Source organism: Talpa occidentalis, unplaced genomic scaffold, assembly GCF_014898055.3.
Source record: "Talpa occidentalis isolate TD23 unplaced genomic scaffold, MPIMG_talOcc4v2.1 talOcc4.4, whole genome shotgun sequence".
NCBI classification, from domain to species: Eukaryota; Metazoa; Chordata; class Mammalia; order Eulipotyphla; family Talpidae; genus Talpa; species Talpa occidentalis.
This window is the reverse complement of record NW_023604295.1, coordinates 58627635-58641486: the sequence shown is the minus strand read 5'-3', so window position 1 is coordinate 58641486 and position 13852 is coordinate 58627635.

The following is a 13852-nucleotide window of genomic DNA, read 5'->3' as shown; positions in this document are numbered from 1 at the left end:
AGACACAAAATAAACATATTATATGATCCCATTTGTATACATTTCTATGAAAGGGTGAAAATAGTATGTAGAGAAGTAATTCAGGTGAGCACAGTGGTTGAGATGTGTCAAAAGATTCTGGGAGCTAGTAATGCTCTCTTATTGATGAAGTTGCTGATTACACAGGTTTGCTCACTTTGGAAAATTCATTAACCATTTATCTAGTTAATGAGTATAATTTTCTATATTTCTAATAAGGCTTTCTTTGAAAGAAATTAAAAATAAGCTAGTATTTAATAGTGAATGAAATTATTATTTAACAGTGAATGAAATTATTATTATTTAATATAATGAAATTATTAGTAAGTAGAGTTATAACCAAATAACCAAAACATACTCATAGGTATTTTATGATAATTTTTAATAACTGGTAGTACAAATGTTGCATTGTTATTGTATTTATTAGGGGGTTCCTGGCAATTCTTGATTATATTCTTTTCACATGAACTTTAAATCAAACCTAGTGGTGTTCTTTATGTATGTCTTTAACAGATATATTAACTTACAAAGAAGTAACATCTTTATGATGCTCACTGTTTTAATACACTAACAGTATTCCTTTCTATTTTGAAAAGTAATTTTTGTGATTTTTCTAGAGTTTTACTCAAATATATCTGCAAATTTCCTGGAAAGGTTATATCTAGATATTTTATCTTATTTTTTAGTGTTATTTTAAATGAGGTCTTCTCTTTTATTGTATCTTGCAACTTCTTATGCTCCATAGTAAAGGTAGTAATTTCCAAATTTCATTTTGCAATCTGTCATTTTTATGAATATGGCTTTAAGATATTTTTTCATTTTTCATATAATGTACCCACACATAGTTCTCTGTTTATGGATCTTTTATTTAGCTTCAGAGCATTTCATGAATTTGCAGTGCCTTGAAGGGAAAATGGCTCACAGAATGTTCATTCTCATTGTGCCCCTGTCTTTTTGAGATCTCCACTCCTCAGCCCTGGTTGCTATAGCATTTCTTTGATCCTTCAGAAATGCTCTTTGTATTTTATTCAGTTTTTTTCCTAGTAATATTCTTTTCAGAACTGGGTTGTTCCAAGTTATTCCATCAGACTTGGAGGTAGAAGTCTCCTAAATCATCATTGCCCCTATATTTATTCAATTAAAAAAATTCTATACATGGGATAATTTTAGTCTTAATTTTGTTGTTGATTTCTAATTTTCACTGTGTTGTGGTCAAAAATAGTCTGTGATATTTTTTAGTTTGGGGGTGAATTTATAAATTTTCCTTTTAAATCTAGTATATGGTCTGTTTTTGAGAATGTACAAAAATATTTTATTGAAAATAAAAATCCATATATAGCTAAGTTATGTTATTAATTAATTCAAAACTTCTACCTACACATATCTTTTGTGTTTTTTGTTATTGCTGTTGGTTATTTTACCAGTGGTGTATTAGATGCTCTAAATCCAGTTATTATAGTTGTGTAATTTAGATTTACAAGACTATACTGAGAAATATATATAAATAATATTTAAAATTTTTAATCTATTGTTTAGTTACCAGTGTTTAATGATTGCTTATCTCTATTTTGATGTCACAATTTACATTTTTATTATATATCAACATTTTTAATAAGTATAGCTATTTTTAATATTTAGGCTTTAAGTTTTTTTTAGTTTTTAAAATTTATCCTTTTAACCTTCTATGAAACCACCCATCCCCATATTCCATCTGCCTCCCCCTCAATGCCTTCCAATGTATTTCAGTCAATCTGACTGTTCTGTTCCCTACTCTATCTCTGGCGAATCCTCTCACTCCCCCCCAACCCCCGCACCTCTGGGCTACACCCCAGCTCTTGTATGCATAAATAAATAAATATTTAAAAATCTAATAAAATAAAAAAGTGTCTGTTAAGGTCCTTTGCCCATTTTTAAATTAAGTCTTTTGTTTCTTTGTTGTCAGATTATGTAAGTACTTTGCAAATTTTGAAGACAGCCCTTGTCAGATGAGTGGTATGCAAATATTTTTCTCCATTCTGTAGGTTTCCTTTTTCTTTTTGTAATGGTTTCTTTTGCGGTACAAAAACTTTTTAAGTTTGATATAGCCTCACTTGTTTATTTTTTATTTTGTTTCCCCTGCTGTTGGGATTATATTCCAAAATATACCTTTGTGGTTGATATCTTGTATGTCCTCTATATTTTCCTTCAAGTACTTTATGGTTTCAGTTATTATGTTCAAATTTTTATTCCATTTTGAATTATTTTAAAAACTCAAAACAATATAATCAGAAATGAAAGAGGTGAAATTACAACAGATACTGCAGAAATAGACAGGATCATAAGAATCATCATAAAAGTCCCTATGCAAACAAATTGGATGACCTAGAAGAAATGGACAAATTCTTAGACTCAACTCATACAACCTCCCATGATTAAACCAGCTTGAAATATACAGATTAAACAATCAAATCAAAAGTACTGAAACTGAAAGAATAATAAGAAGTCTGTCTAAGAACAAAAGTCTGAGACCACATCACCAGTGAATTATACCAATCCAGTAAAGAAAATATAATATGTGTGCAACTCACACTCTTCAAAAAAAAAAAAAAGTGGGAGGAAAACTCCCGTATACATTCTATGAAGCCAAAATTACCCTAATACCCAAAGCAGACAAAGATAGTACAAAAAAAATTGTAATCTAGGGCCTCCCCTGGTGGCACAGCTGTTGAGCGCTGGGCTGCAAAGCTGCCCACAGCTCTGCAGCACCGGTTCAATCCCCGGCCGCAGAGGAGGGTCCCACATGACGAACAGACCTCTCCTGCCACGCCCGCTGCTCCCCTCAGCAGTGTATTTCGTCAGTCTGCCAGTTCTGTTCCCTGTTCTGGCTCTGGTGAATTCTCCCTTATGAATGCAAAATGCTCAACAAAATCCTAGCAGACTGAATACAGCAATATATCAAGAGAATCATCCACTGCATTCAAGTAGGCTTCATCCCAGAGCAGCAAGTCTGATTTAACATACATAAATCAATCAGTGTAATCCATCAGATCAATAAAATTGAACAAATAAAGGAACATAAAGAGGAAGAATAAAAAGGAAGATCACATGACCATCTCAATAGATGCCGAAAAACCATTCAGCAAAACCCAATATCCATTTATGATTAAAAAACAGTCCCCAAAATGGGAATAAATGGAACTTATTTAAATATTATAAAAGTTGTATGTGACTAACTGAGAAAGAAATGGAAATAAGGAATACAGTTTTATTTACAATCATGCCAAGAAGAAGCAAATACCAGGGAATAAACTTAATGAAGGAAGTGAAGAACATGTACAATAAAAACTATGAAAGTCTTTTAAAAGAAATAAAAGAAGGCACAGAGAAATGGAAAGATATCCTATGTCCATGGGTAAGAAGTAGTAACATTAAAATGGCCATATGACCCAAAACAATTTACAGATTTAAAGCAACGCCCATTGAAATGCCAATGACTTTTTTTTAAGGGAATAGAGCAAACAGTGATAAAAATCATATGAAACCACAAAAGGCCCCAAATAGCTAAAACATTCTTGGAGGAAAAAAAAATAAAGTCATTATACTTTCTGACTTCAAACAATATTACACAGCAACATTTATCTTATTATATTTTTTACTTTATCACTTTTCGTATATCAAAACAGCTGCCTAAGCTTTCTCTCAGTTCCTATCCTTGTATATATCTTTAATCACCCCCTTGTTGTCTAAATTTAGTAGCTTTCTTCTTTGAAATCTACTAACTATATCACTTTTTACAGTCTTGTTTTACATTTTTGCTGAGTGAGCTTAACCCATTATATTTACAATATGTACTGTTATAATAGGATTTATTTCTATTATTTAATTTCATTTTGTTCAGTTTGATTTTTCTCTGAAACTTTCTCTTGGATGGATTTTCTTCTGCAGATTTGAACCACATACATTAAAATCCACATCTGTATTAGTAATCCTTAATTTATTATGAGCTACAATAGTTTGTTTAGCCCTACGAATGTTTAAAATTTATAAATATCTGGAAGCTAATTTCACTCTCATATCTTTCTGGTCAGCCTCTTTTTGATAACCCTTCATGTTGCTATTTTGGATTTTAATTCTGAATTATTTGCCATTGCTCATTTGACAATAATCACTCTAGCTCACTCTTATCTCTCATATCTCATTTCTTTCTTGTGATTTCATTTATCTTCTTGCTGTGGTGTATACTCTGTGAATTATCAAAAAGGTCTGTTATGTTTATTTATATTACTGAGAACTAGTATGCTTAGTAATATTTCATCTCACCTTTCAATTTTATTGATGCCATCTGAACATAAAATTCTACCTTAAAGTTATTTTCTTGGGTATTTTGGAAATAATGCACCTAGTTTTACCACATCCAACATTATTGTTTATAAGAGCAATGCCAATCTAATTGTTCTATTAACAGATTTATTGTTCCTGTCTCAAAGTTTTTAAAAATATTTCTTTGATTTTACATTGTTAAATTTTGCTGTATTGAGTCCAGATATGATTAATTTCCCTGCATAGATTTTTTTAATGCTTTGAATCTAGGGTCTATAAACTCATTTCTGAAATAATATGAGTAACTTGTCTGATTTACTTTATTTTTTTCCAAATATTTCCTTTCCTTTCATTTTTCTTTTCATTCCTTCTGTGGTCCATGTTTGTTGATTTTAACATTCCTATCCTTATCTTCCATATCTCTTAGCAATATTACCGTATTTCCTTTCCTAATACCCTTAACCTTGTTTTTTAATGCACATTTTCTTCATTTAATCGCATTTTATTCAATCATTCAATGAGTTCATTATTCTAATAGCTATATTATTAGTAATGACTAGTGTCATTACTTCCATTTTCTTTTTCATTTCTTTTTCCTACTTCATGTTCCCATTGTTATGTATTTCTCCCAAAATGATTAGTAAAGTAGTGATTTATAACAACTTATCCTATCTTTTCATTTCCCTTTGTACTTGCAGATTTTTTTTTCCTTATTTCTTTCAAAATAACATTTTAAATAGTGATCTCATTTTTTTCATTTTCATTTACCTTCCTTCCTTCCTTCCTTCCTTCCTTCCTTCCTTCCTTCCTTCCTTCCTTCCTTCCATCCTTCTTTCTGTCTTCCTTAACATATGCACCAAGATGGATAGAATGACCCTGTAAGTTCATAGTATATTCCTTTTTATGCTATTAGGGTGCTTGTTATTAATGTTAGGAAAAAGGACATTGGTGAAAGCCTAGTTCTTAGTTTGTCCTTACATATAAGTACATGTTTAATGTTGCTAGGTTTGTTTTTTTTGTTGTTGTTTCCTGTACCACAACCTCAAGTGTCCCCTGTTCCCACTCTCAAGTTACTGATATTATCAGGAGGAAATTCCTTCTGCAGTATTTGCACAACATGTGGAATGTGGTTGATTCATAGACTAAGAAATAAAGGCCTGGAATTGTAGCTAGTGCAATTACTGTCTTCACCTAGAACAGAGTCAGGATTATTTGTATGTCCTGAGGTAGCCTTAGGTTGGTATTGCTCCTTTCTTGTCTGTGAGTGAAAGGACTACTATGATCTTTCTTAAATCAATGGTGGAATTTCTTTTTTTAATTAGAAAGACCTTTGTCCATCTCTTGCAAGGGATCCAGTATTTCTACTATGCTAGACATATAGGTCTTTCACTTCAATTTGTGAAATACCTGTAATTACAAAACTTGCCACCTTGTGTTTCCGTATCAATTTCTGAAAGATTTTATGTGCTATTAAGCACAGCTCTAAAATTCACCAGGGTTCTCTATAAATTCCACAGTATCTCTCTTCCAGGTTTTTATTATAACTTTTCCTGAAACAGAAATTTCTAAGATATCTTTATCATTTCATACCTATAAGTATGAAAATTAATTTTCATATATTTTTCTTCCTATTATACTATGAAACTTAGAATGGAATTTAATCATTTTGCATGTCCTACTTCAGCATTATGCTTGGACTTCTTAGGAATGTAATGAATATTTATTGAATGCATAATCTATATATGTTTGTATAGAAAATATTGCTAAAAGTGAAAAAAATATAAATTATGGAAACACATCACATAGACTATTGACTGACATTTCTTCATACCTTTCTATAACAAGAACACCTTCACATAAAGATCAGTTCCCACTATAAGCTACTTGGTACTTTCTAAGGTTTATCATACTATAAACATATCTTACAGGGATACATGAAATTATCCAGAAGAGTTATGATTTAGATTTTCTTTAACATTACCAAACTGCATAGTTTGGAAATTTGTAGACACCTCTTTCCCTTCAGTCTTATCTTTATAGCAACCCTGAGGGCCACTTAACAAGAATTTCTGGAAAGCATATGCATATTACAGGATGTAATAAAAACTATGAAAGCATATAATTAATAAGAAAAGGTGATGAAAATTGCTATAACATAAAATAAAAAGAAAAAAAAAGGACAAAAAGGGACCTCACTATATACTTTTCACAAACACATTAAAAACAATCAAGAACATATAGATATATGAGTATTTTTTAAACTATCTAAGAGATGTTGTTAGGTTAAAAAGAAATAAGACCCAAGTCAGGATAACACTTATAGGATAATGTCAATAAATTTACATTTTGCCCGTTGTCTTATGTGTTTATGTACATTGAAAATGTATAGAAAAAATTCCCTAACATTTAACATAGGAAGTAAATTTGTGAAAGCAGGGGTATGAGAGTACAGCTCTACATATGATCTCCTAGGTTTGTTTGTTATTACCTACCATGCCTACCTTCCTTAGCCTCTACCTGTTATCTGAAATTGCAAATCTATGCCTGTTTGCTTATTGGGGAGGAAACAGTTATATTTCACAGTAAAATCATCACACTGACATTGCCTTGTTCTAAATGGAATTGGAATTGGTCCCCATAAGTTTCTTTGCCAAGGAATTGGACCTTTGCTATATATAGAAGTGTTTTCCGAATAAGAATAGAAGGAACAAGGTGGCAGGTTGGCAATGATTCTTCTTCTACTAAAAAAAGTAAAAAGCTCACAACCCAGGAACTAAAGGGAATCCTACCCTTGCTTCTTTCCCAGGCTCAGCTTCCTCTGGGAAAATGGCTCTTTGGGGAGAAACCCTAAGTGGCAGCTACCCAACCAAACTCATTGCTCTGTAGACTAAAGGAGTAGGCAAAGTGCCCTGGTAGAGCTACCCAGAAAAATAAAAAAAAAGATTGTTTATAGAACAAACCCTTTCTCCCCCATTCAGCAAATGTGCAAGCCCTCAGGGAAATATTCTTAGTGGGACACAAGCCAGGAATAAAGAATTAGAAACTCCTGCTTAATATTCAACTGAAAGTTATGTTCCATTCAAATATGTCAGCATGTAAAAAATTTAAAAGTTGAGATTACTGGAATGCAAAGGATGGGGAAAACGTATTGAGAGGGCTAGATACACAGATTGATAGACAAGATCTGTTAGGACGGGGTTTATAAGAACTTTCTGCAATGACATAAAATTGTAATAAGCAATAGGCAATAAGAGAATTGGGATTCTTTAGAGAGAAAAAAAAATCATATTTTATGTTAACGATGGTAGTTACTAAATATCCATGAGATTTTTTTCCTTCTTTTATGTCCAACAAGAGATTTTATTTTTCAATTTATTCTTCATTTAGAGTCAGATATTTTGGAAACTGCACTTTGATACATCATTTATTGTGTGATAGGACCTTGAGATATTACTAAATATTATGAATTGATTCTAAATTTCTGAAAGACTATGAAAGTAGATAATTAGAATGATAACTCATTAGCCATGTTCCCAATATATGCATGGACACATAGCAACCCTCTCCTGTGACCAACTCCAAGTCCTTTAAAAAAAAAAATTCTGGTAGAATAGCAAGATATGTTACTGACTCACTGATAGTAAATATGTTGGAGAAATTTCTCTAGAAAAGCATCTGAAGATTTGCTTCTTTTGTACGACCAAAATGTTAAGTTAGTTCCCTTTTAATTCTAATGATGCCCAGTTTGCTTTCAGAATGCCTAATTGCTGGTTGTAGTATATGTCATAAAAAAGATCTGCCAGGCTTCTTCACTAAAAGATAACAGAAAACATTACATTTGAACTCTCTTGATTCTGATACTAAATTATGTCCTCTGACTTCATAGAATTATTGATAGTTCACTCCTTTTATCTGACCACACATGAAGTCTCTGAACCAGATGAAAAACCATTTTAGGGCCTCCCCGGTGGTGCAGCGGGTTGAACACAGCGCTGTGAAGCTGTCCGTGGCCTCTGCAGTGCGGGTTCGATTCCTGGCCGTCCAGGGACATTCCCACATGGCACAGCAGACCTCTCCTGTCCACCCACTGCTCCCCTCAGCAGTGTTTTTGGTTGTATGCCTATTCTGCAACCCAGTCTGTCTCAGGTGAATCCTCTCACCCGCCTGCCCTCTGGCCTGTACCTCAGTTCTTGTATAAAAATAAATCTTAAAAAAAAAAAACATTTTATAAGGAAAATTTAGTTCTCACGGTGTTTGTTGCATAAAGCATATGTGACTAAAGTACACAGTTGTGGGGATGCTAAGGGATTTAGAACTTGATGCTTATCTTGCTTCTCAGAAGTTCAAATTGTTTCCCTGTCCTTAATAAGATTGTGGTGTTGTGCCTACTTAAAGAAAACAAAAAAGAATTTATGACAGCCTCATATAAATAACAAATTGATAGTAGAAGCATTATATGATCCAGTAAGTGTTAGGCACCAGGCCACTGCATAAGTCCAGAATCTGTTCAGTATGATTATATTCCAGTGACCACATACGGAAATGCTTATGATTGTGTACAAGGTTCTGCTGTAACACTAGAAGGTGTTATCTTACTTATTTTTAATTACCTTATACAATATTATTTCAGCTTTGTGCTCTGATGACTTCTGCTCAAATGAGGGGTGTGTGTGTGTGTATGCATTTGGCAGAATATCCTTGGGAATTATAGCAATATGAGAAATGGTACATAGATAGCAGTACTCAGAGTGATAAGAGTTTAAAGCACAGTAGTTATAATTAGCAATGAGGTAATGACATTCAAAAAATAAATAAAATCAGAGGACCATGGGAGCATGAATTTGCCAGAGTGTGCTGTGCCCAAATGTTCTTCCAATAATTACCGTAAAACGATAGCTCTGGAACTTTGCTTCTAAGATTCAAATCATTTACAATTATGCAAAACTAACTCACTGGAAAAAGACATTTACAGAGCAGAAAGATTGTTTGTGTAAGTGTCATGCTAGGAGTGAAAAGGTCCACAGAAAGAGTTTGAGAGGCCACAGTACCTTCTATTACCCATAGCTATTGTTTGCCAACAGCCATAAATTCTATTTCAGCCTTGAAATATAAATACTTGGGAAACTGTTGTGGCTCCAGCATTTCTCCATAGTAGGGACTTAAGAGCTACAAAGAGTTTATAAAGGGGATTGCACATGGTGATTAAAAATGATACTTGAAAGTACAGTAACTTCTCTTGATTTGATGATATAAATCAACAAATACAGTGTTAATAAGAATAGGAAATACAAACATAATTTTTAAAATGTTATGAAAATTACTTTTTACCTGATTAATTAGTTGATGAAACAAACAAGAAAATAATTAGTTTACATATGGTGTGTACTTAAATGTGACATTGAGAATTTCTAAAATCAGAATACAGTGGTTTTTATTTCTTAGTCATTAGCCAATTATTATAGTAACTAATTTCTTCTCTGTCTATATTAAGCTGTAAAATGCATTATAAAAATCAATTGGGCAGTTTTTAAGTTAATTATTATCATTGTCATTATTTTACTTTTATTTTAGTTAATATAACTTGTATCCTTCCCCTGGATGCAAAAATATCTCCTATATCTATAAATAATATAGATATAATATAAGATAATAAATATATATAATATATAATATTATATATACTATATAATATTATATATTATATAATATTGTACATGTTATATAATAAATATATATAATATAATAAATAATAATGTGATTAAAAAAAGGTCATTCCAGATCTGAGTATGCCTATAAAATAAAATGTTTGCCATTCTGCAAAGGCGGATGATTAAGGTGAAAATCAAACACTATCTTCAGAATGATGAACTAATGTACCCAATCCATATACACAATATACTGTTCACACATGTGGAGCCCTTTTAATGAACATAAGATACAAATGCAGTTAAAATCACCACTTCTTTCATGAAAACTTGTTATCAGGATGTGTCAGAGGTCACTGAAGACTAGTACAACCATTATCATGTTCAAGTACTCAAATTTCATTCCCTTTCAAAGTGATCCTTTCTCTTGAAAGGCCTGAGAAATGCTTGTCTGATGTTTTAGTCCAGAAGATAAGAAACCTACGGGTAAAAGCCACATTCAAACCCAAAGTGTCACAAATTTCTGTGACTATTCTGATATATTCAAATCAAAGGGGTGAAAAGTCTATTAATATTATGGTTTTGAATGACTAAATATTTAAACTTTGATTGGGTATATCTTTTGCAAGACTTTTTTTTCATATTATGCGAAATGTGAAATATGGAAAAGAATTTGAGACCTGCCAACTCTGGAAGGGAGAGTAGCAATTCCTCCAATCACCATTTGGCCATGTAACTGAATCATTGCATCTTTGCTGGTCAGCTCAGCTATCCTAAAGACCTAGATTCCTGATAGCATTTTTTTTTTTAAACAAAAGGCCTCCCTTCCTCTGCTGTAGTTTCTTAAAACTGAGAAGAAATGATAATTTATTGACCTCAGCTACCTAATGTCCACCTGATGCAATTTCATTTAGGCTCATTAGTAATAAAATGAAAGTTGCATGTTAACTGTAAACATCCTCTTGCAAACAAAATAAAGATGTTTTGGGAAATAAACAATTTTAGCCATTCTGATGGCCTCAGGCAACAGAGACCAACTAATAGATATGCCTTTTTCTGGATTGCCAGAAACATTAGGAAGGAAAAAAATGTTCAGTCTTGGAAGAAAAAAATCTACACGTTATCACTAAAATAAATGTCAGAAAAAGATCTTGGACAGTGAGCGAAATCAGTTAAGTCCATTTGTAAAGGGATTAGAAAAGACTGCTAAATGATCACTTAGCAACTAGGTCAAAATGAAAGATCCCCAATGATAATAATTTTATGTTTAAAATGTTTTGATATTCTGCTTATTCCTTTGTTAACCACCTGTTTCTCTGTAGAAATTGGCATTAAACGTATAAAATTAAAGTGATGTGTTTACTTTTAAGGGAAGCAAGATAAAGTAAATATGGGAAGAATGTTTCCTACACAGATCTGTAGAGCCTTAACATTAGTTTAGAAGTAATAGTCATGGGAAAGTTGATAAGGGGTCCCTTCTCTTCCAGGGATATTAAGTGTGATTTAGGTGTTCCAATTTTCCAGGATGGAGAGACTACAAATTCTCCTATTAAACAATTTCAAGGCAACTGTTATGCCTTGAAAGAAAATCCAAATAAAAGTTGACATTTTTCTTCTCTACCTCTGAAGATCATTGCTTCTTTTAGATGTCTTGACACTTGAAGTGATTTAAAATATATACATTTATTGAACTTTACCTGCTGTATACTGCTAGATATACAACAATTTACATTTTATTTTATCTCAACAAAACTTGCGAAAGTCGGAATTATCCTCCATTTGCAGGTGAAAATGTAGAAAAATAGAACTGAGCTATATAAACAAGATTACATACTGTGGCAGAATTTGGGTTTATACATGTGGTCACTGATTCCAGTCCATAATTAACATTAAGTCTGTATCCAAGATAAATGTCATGTGAAAATTAAATCTAAGAAATACAAGATGTAAGGAATAGAAAATGGTTTTTTAGCAAGGAGAGTAGGGGAGGATGGCATTAGAGGAGCTTCCTGGCTTCACTCCCAAGGGAATAATCTAGGGAGGTTCAGAGAAGCACTGGAATTGGAAGATACCTTGAGTTGAGATGAAAGTGAACCATCCCCTGGACAGCAGAGACTGACACTCACTGTGTGGGACAGAGGACTTGCTGAGGAAATTCAACAAAGAGGTTGGTGGGGAATCGGAAACCATGGATCATATCTGTGGTCCAAGGGAGCAAAGAACTGCTTAGTGTGTTAAATGGAAGGAGATAAGTGTGAAGGTGCTGGGGTGAGTCAGGTGGACAAAGCGCTTAATGAAGAAGACAAAGTACAAAAATGCAAGACTGCCCCCATCTCCCCTTCCCTTGGGGATTGAGCAGATACAACAAAGTTATACTGGAAAGCAAAAGGAAACACGAATAGAGCAGCATGCAGATGTGGAGATATGGGGCCTAAAACCCAGAAAGGAAAGCAATAAGTTGTACAACAGGCACAAACAGTTCCCACACACATCACATTGACAGATCCTTCCAGGAACTTTCCCTACTGCCGGGAGAGCTATCTCCAGACTAGTTCTCCCTGACATACAGCACAACTACTGGAAAAGAAGAAACTCTGTATCAATAGTGTACTTGAAAACATACCTAAAAAAAAAAAAAAAAAGGGAGGTATAGAAATATGCAATAAATGGCACCTTGAATCCTTAGGGGAATACTGCACGACAGACAGAACAAAGTCCAGAAACTAACCACACAGACGTGAAAGATTTTTTTCCCTTTCAGATACAGACTTCAAAAAATGCATGATAAAGAAATTCAAAGAAATGGAAGAAAACACAGTGAAGCTGATCAATGATTTAAAAAAATCAATGGGGAACAAATGAATTTCCTGAGAAATAAAATAAACAGAAGAGTAAAATTGAAGTTTTAAATAAGAAAATAATGGAAATGCAGGATGTAAAAAGATCAATAGCAGAGATGAAAAAAATCTGGAAAAAGTTATAGAAGCAGAATAAATCAAATGGAAGATTGAATTAGTGACCTTGAACATGATAGTACACAAAGAATTCAGGTAGAGGAAGAGAGATGTGAAGAAAAAAAGAAAAAAATGAAGGAACACTTCAAGAATTATCTAACTCATGAGGACTGGAAGTACAAGAATTATGAATATCCCCGAGGGGAAAGGAAAGACAAGGGAACAGAGAACTTAGTTAAAAATAATAAAGACGAAAACTTCTCAATCTTGGAGAAGAACCTAAATATATATGAGTCCATGATGCTAATAGAATACATTTACCTAAATGTAGTAAGACTTACAACAAAACACATAATAGTGAAATTTTCAGGAGTTCAAGTCAAAGAAAGAATAATGAAGCTGCCTAGAAGGAAGCAGCAGTTAACCTATGATGGTTGCCCATTAGACTTAAATTAGATTTCTCTGAGGAAACATATATAGGCAAGGTGAGAAAGGAATGCCATGATCCAAAAACTTACAGACAAAAACTGCCAGTCAAAAACATTCTGTCTGGCAAGGCTCTTCTTCTGATACGAGAGAGAAGTAACAGCTGTCTCAGAAAAACGCACTGTAGGAGTCTGCAAACACTAGAATCCCTGACTTGAAGAAATAGTGAAAGAAGCTCTGGTATCTAAAGTGAAGAAAAGAACCGAACAAAGAATCACAAAATTGAGGTTAAAGTGGCAGGGACATACCTTCATATGTCAATAATCACTCTAAATGTAAATGAATTGAACTCACCAATTGAATAAGAAAATAAGGAGATGCAGGACAAAAAAAGATCAGTAGCAGAGATTAAAATTGTTTAAATTGAATTCACCAGTCACACATAGTCTGGTTGGATCAAAACCAGAATCCAACCTTCTACTATCTCCAGGAAATGCAGCTGAGTTCCAG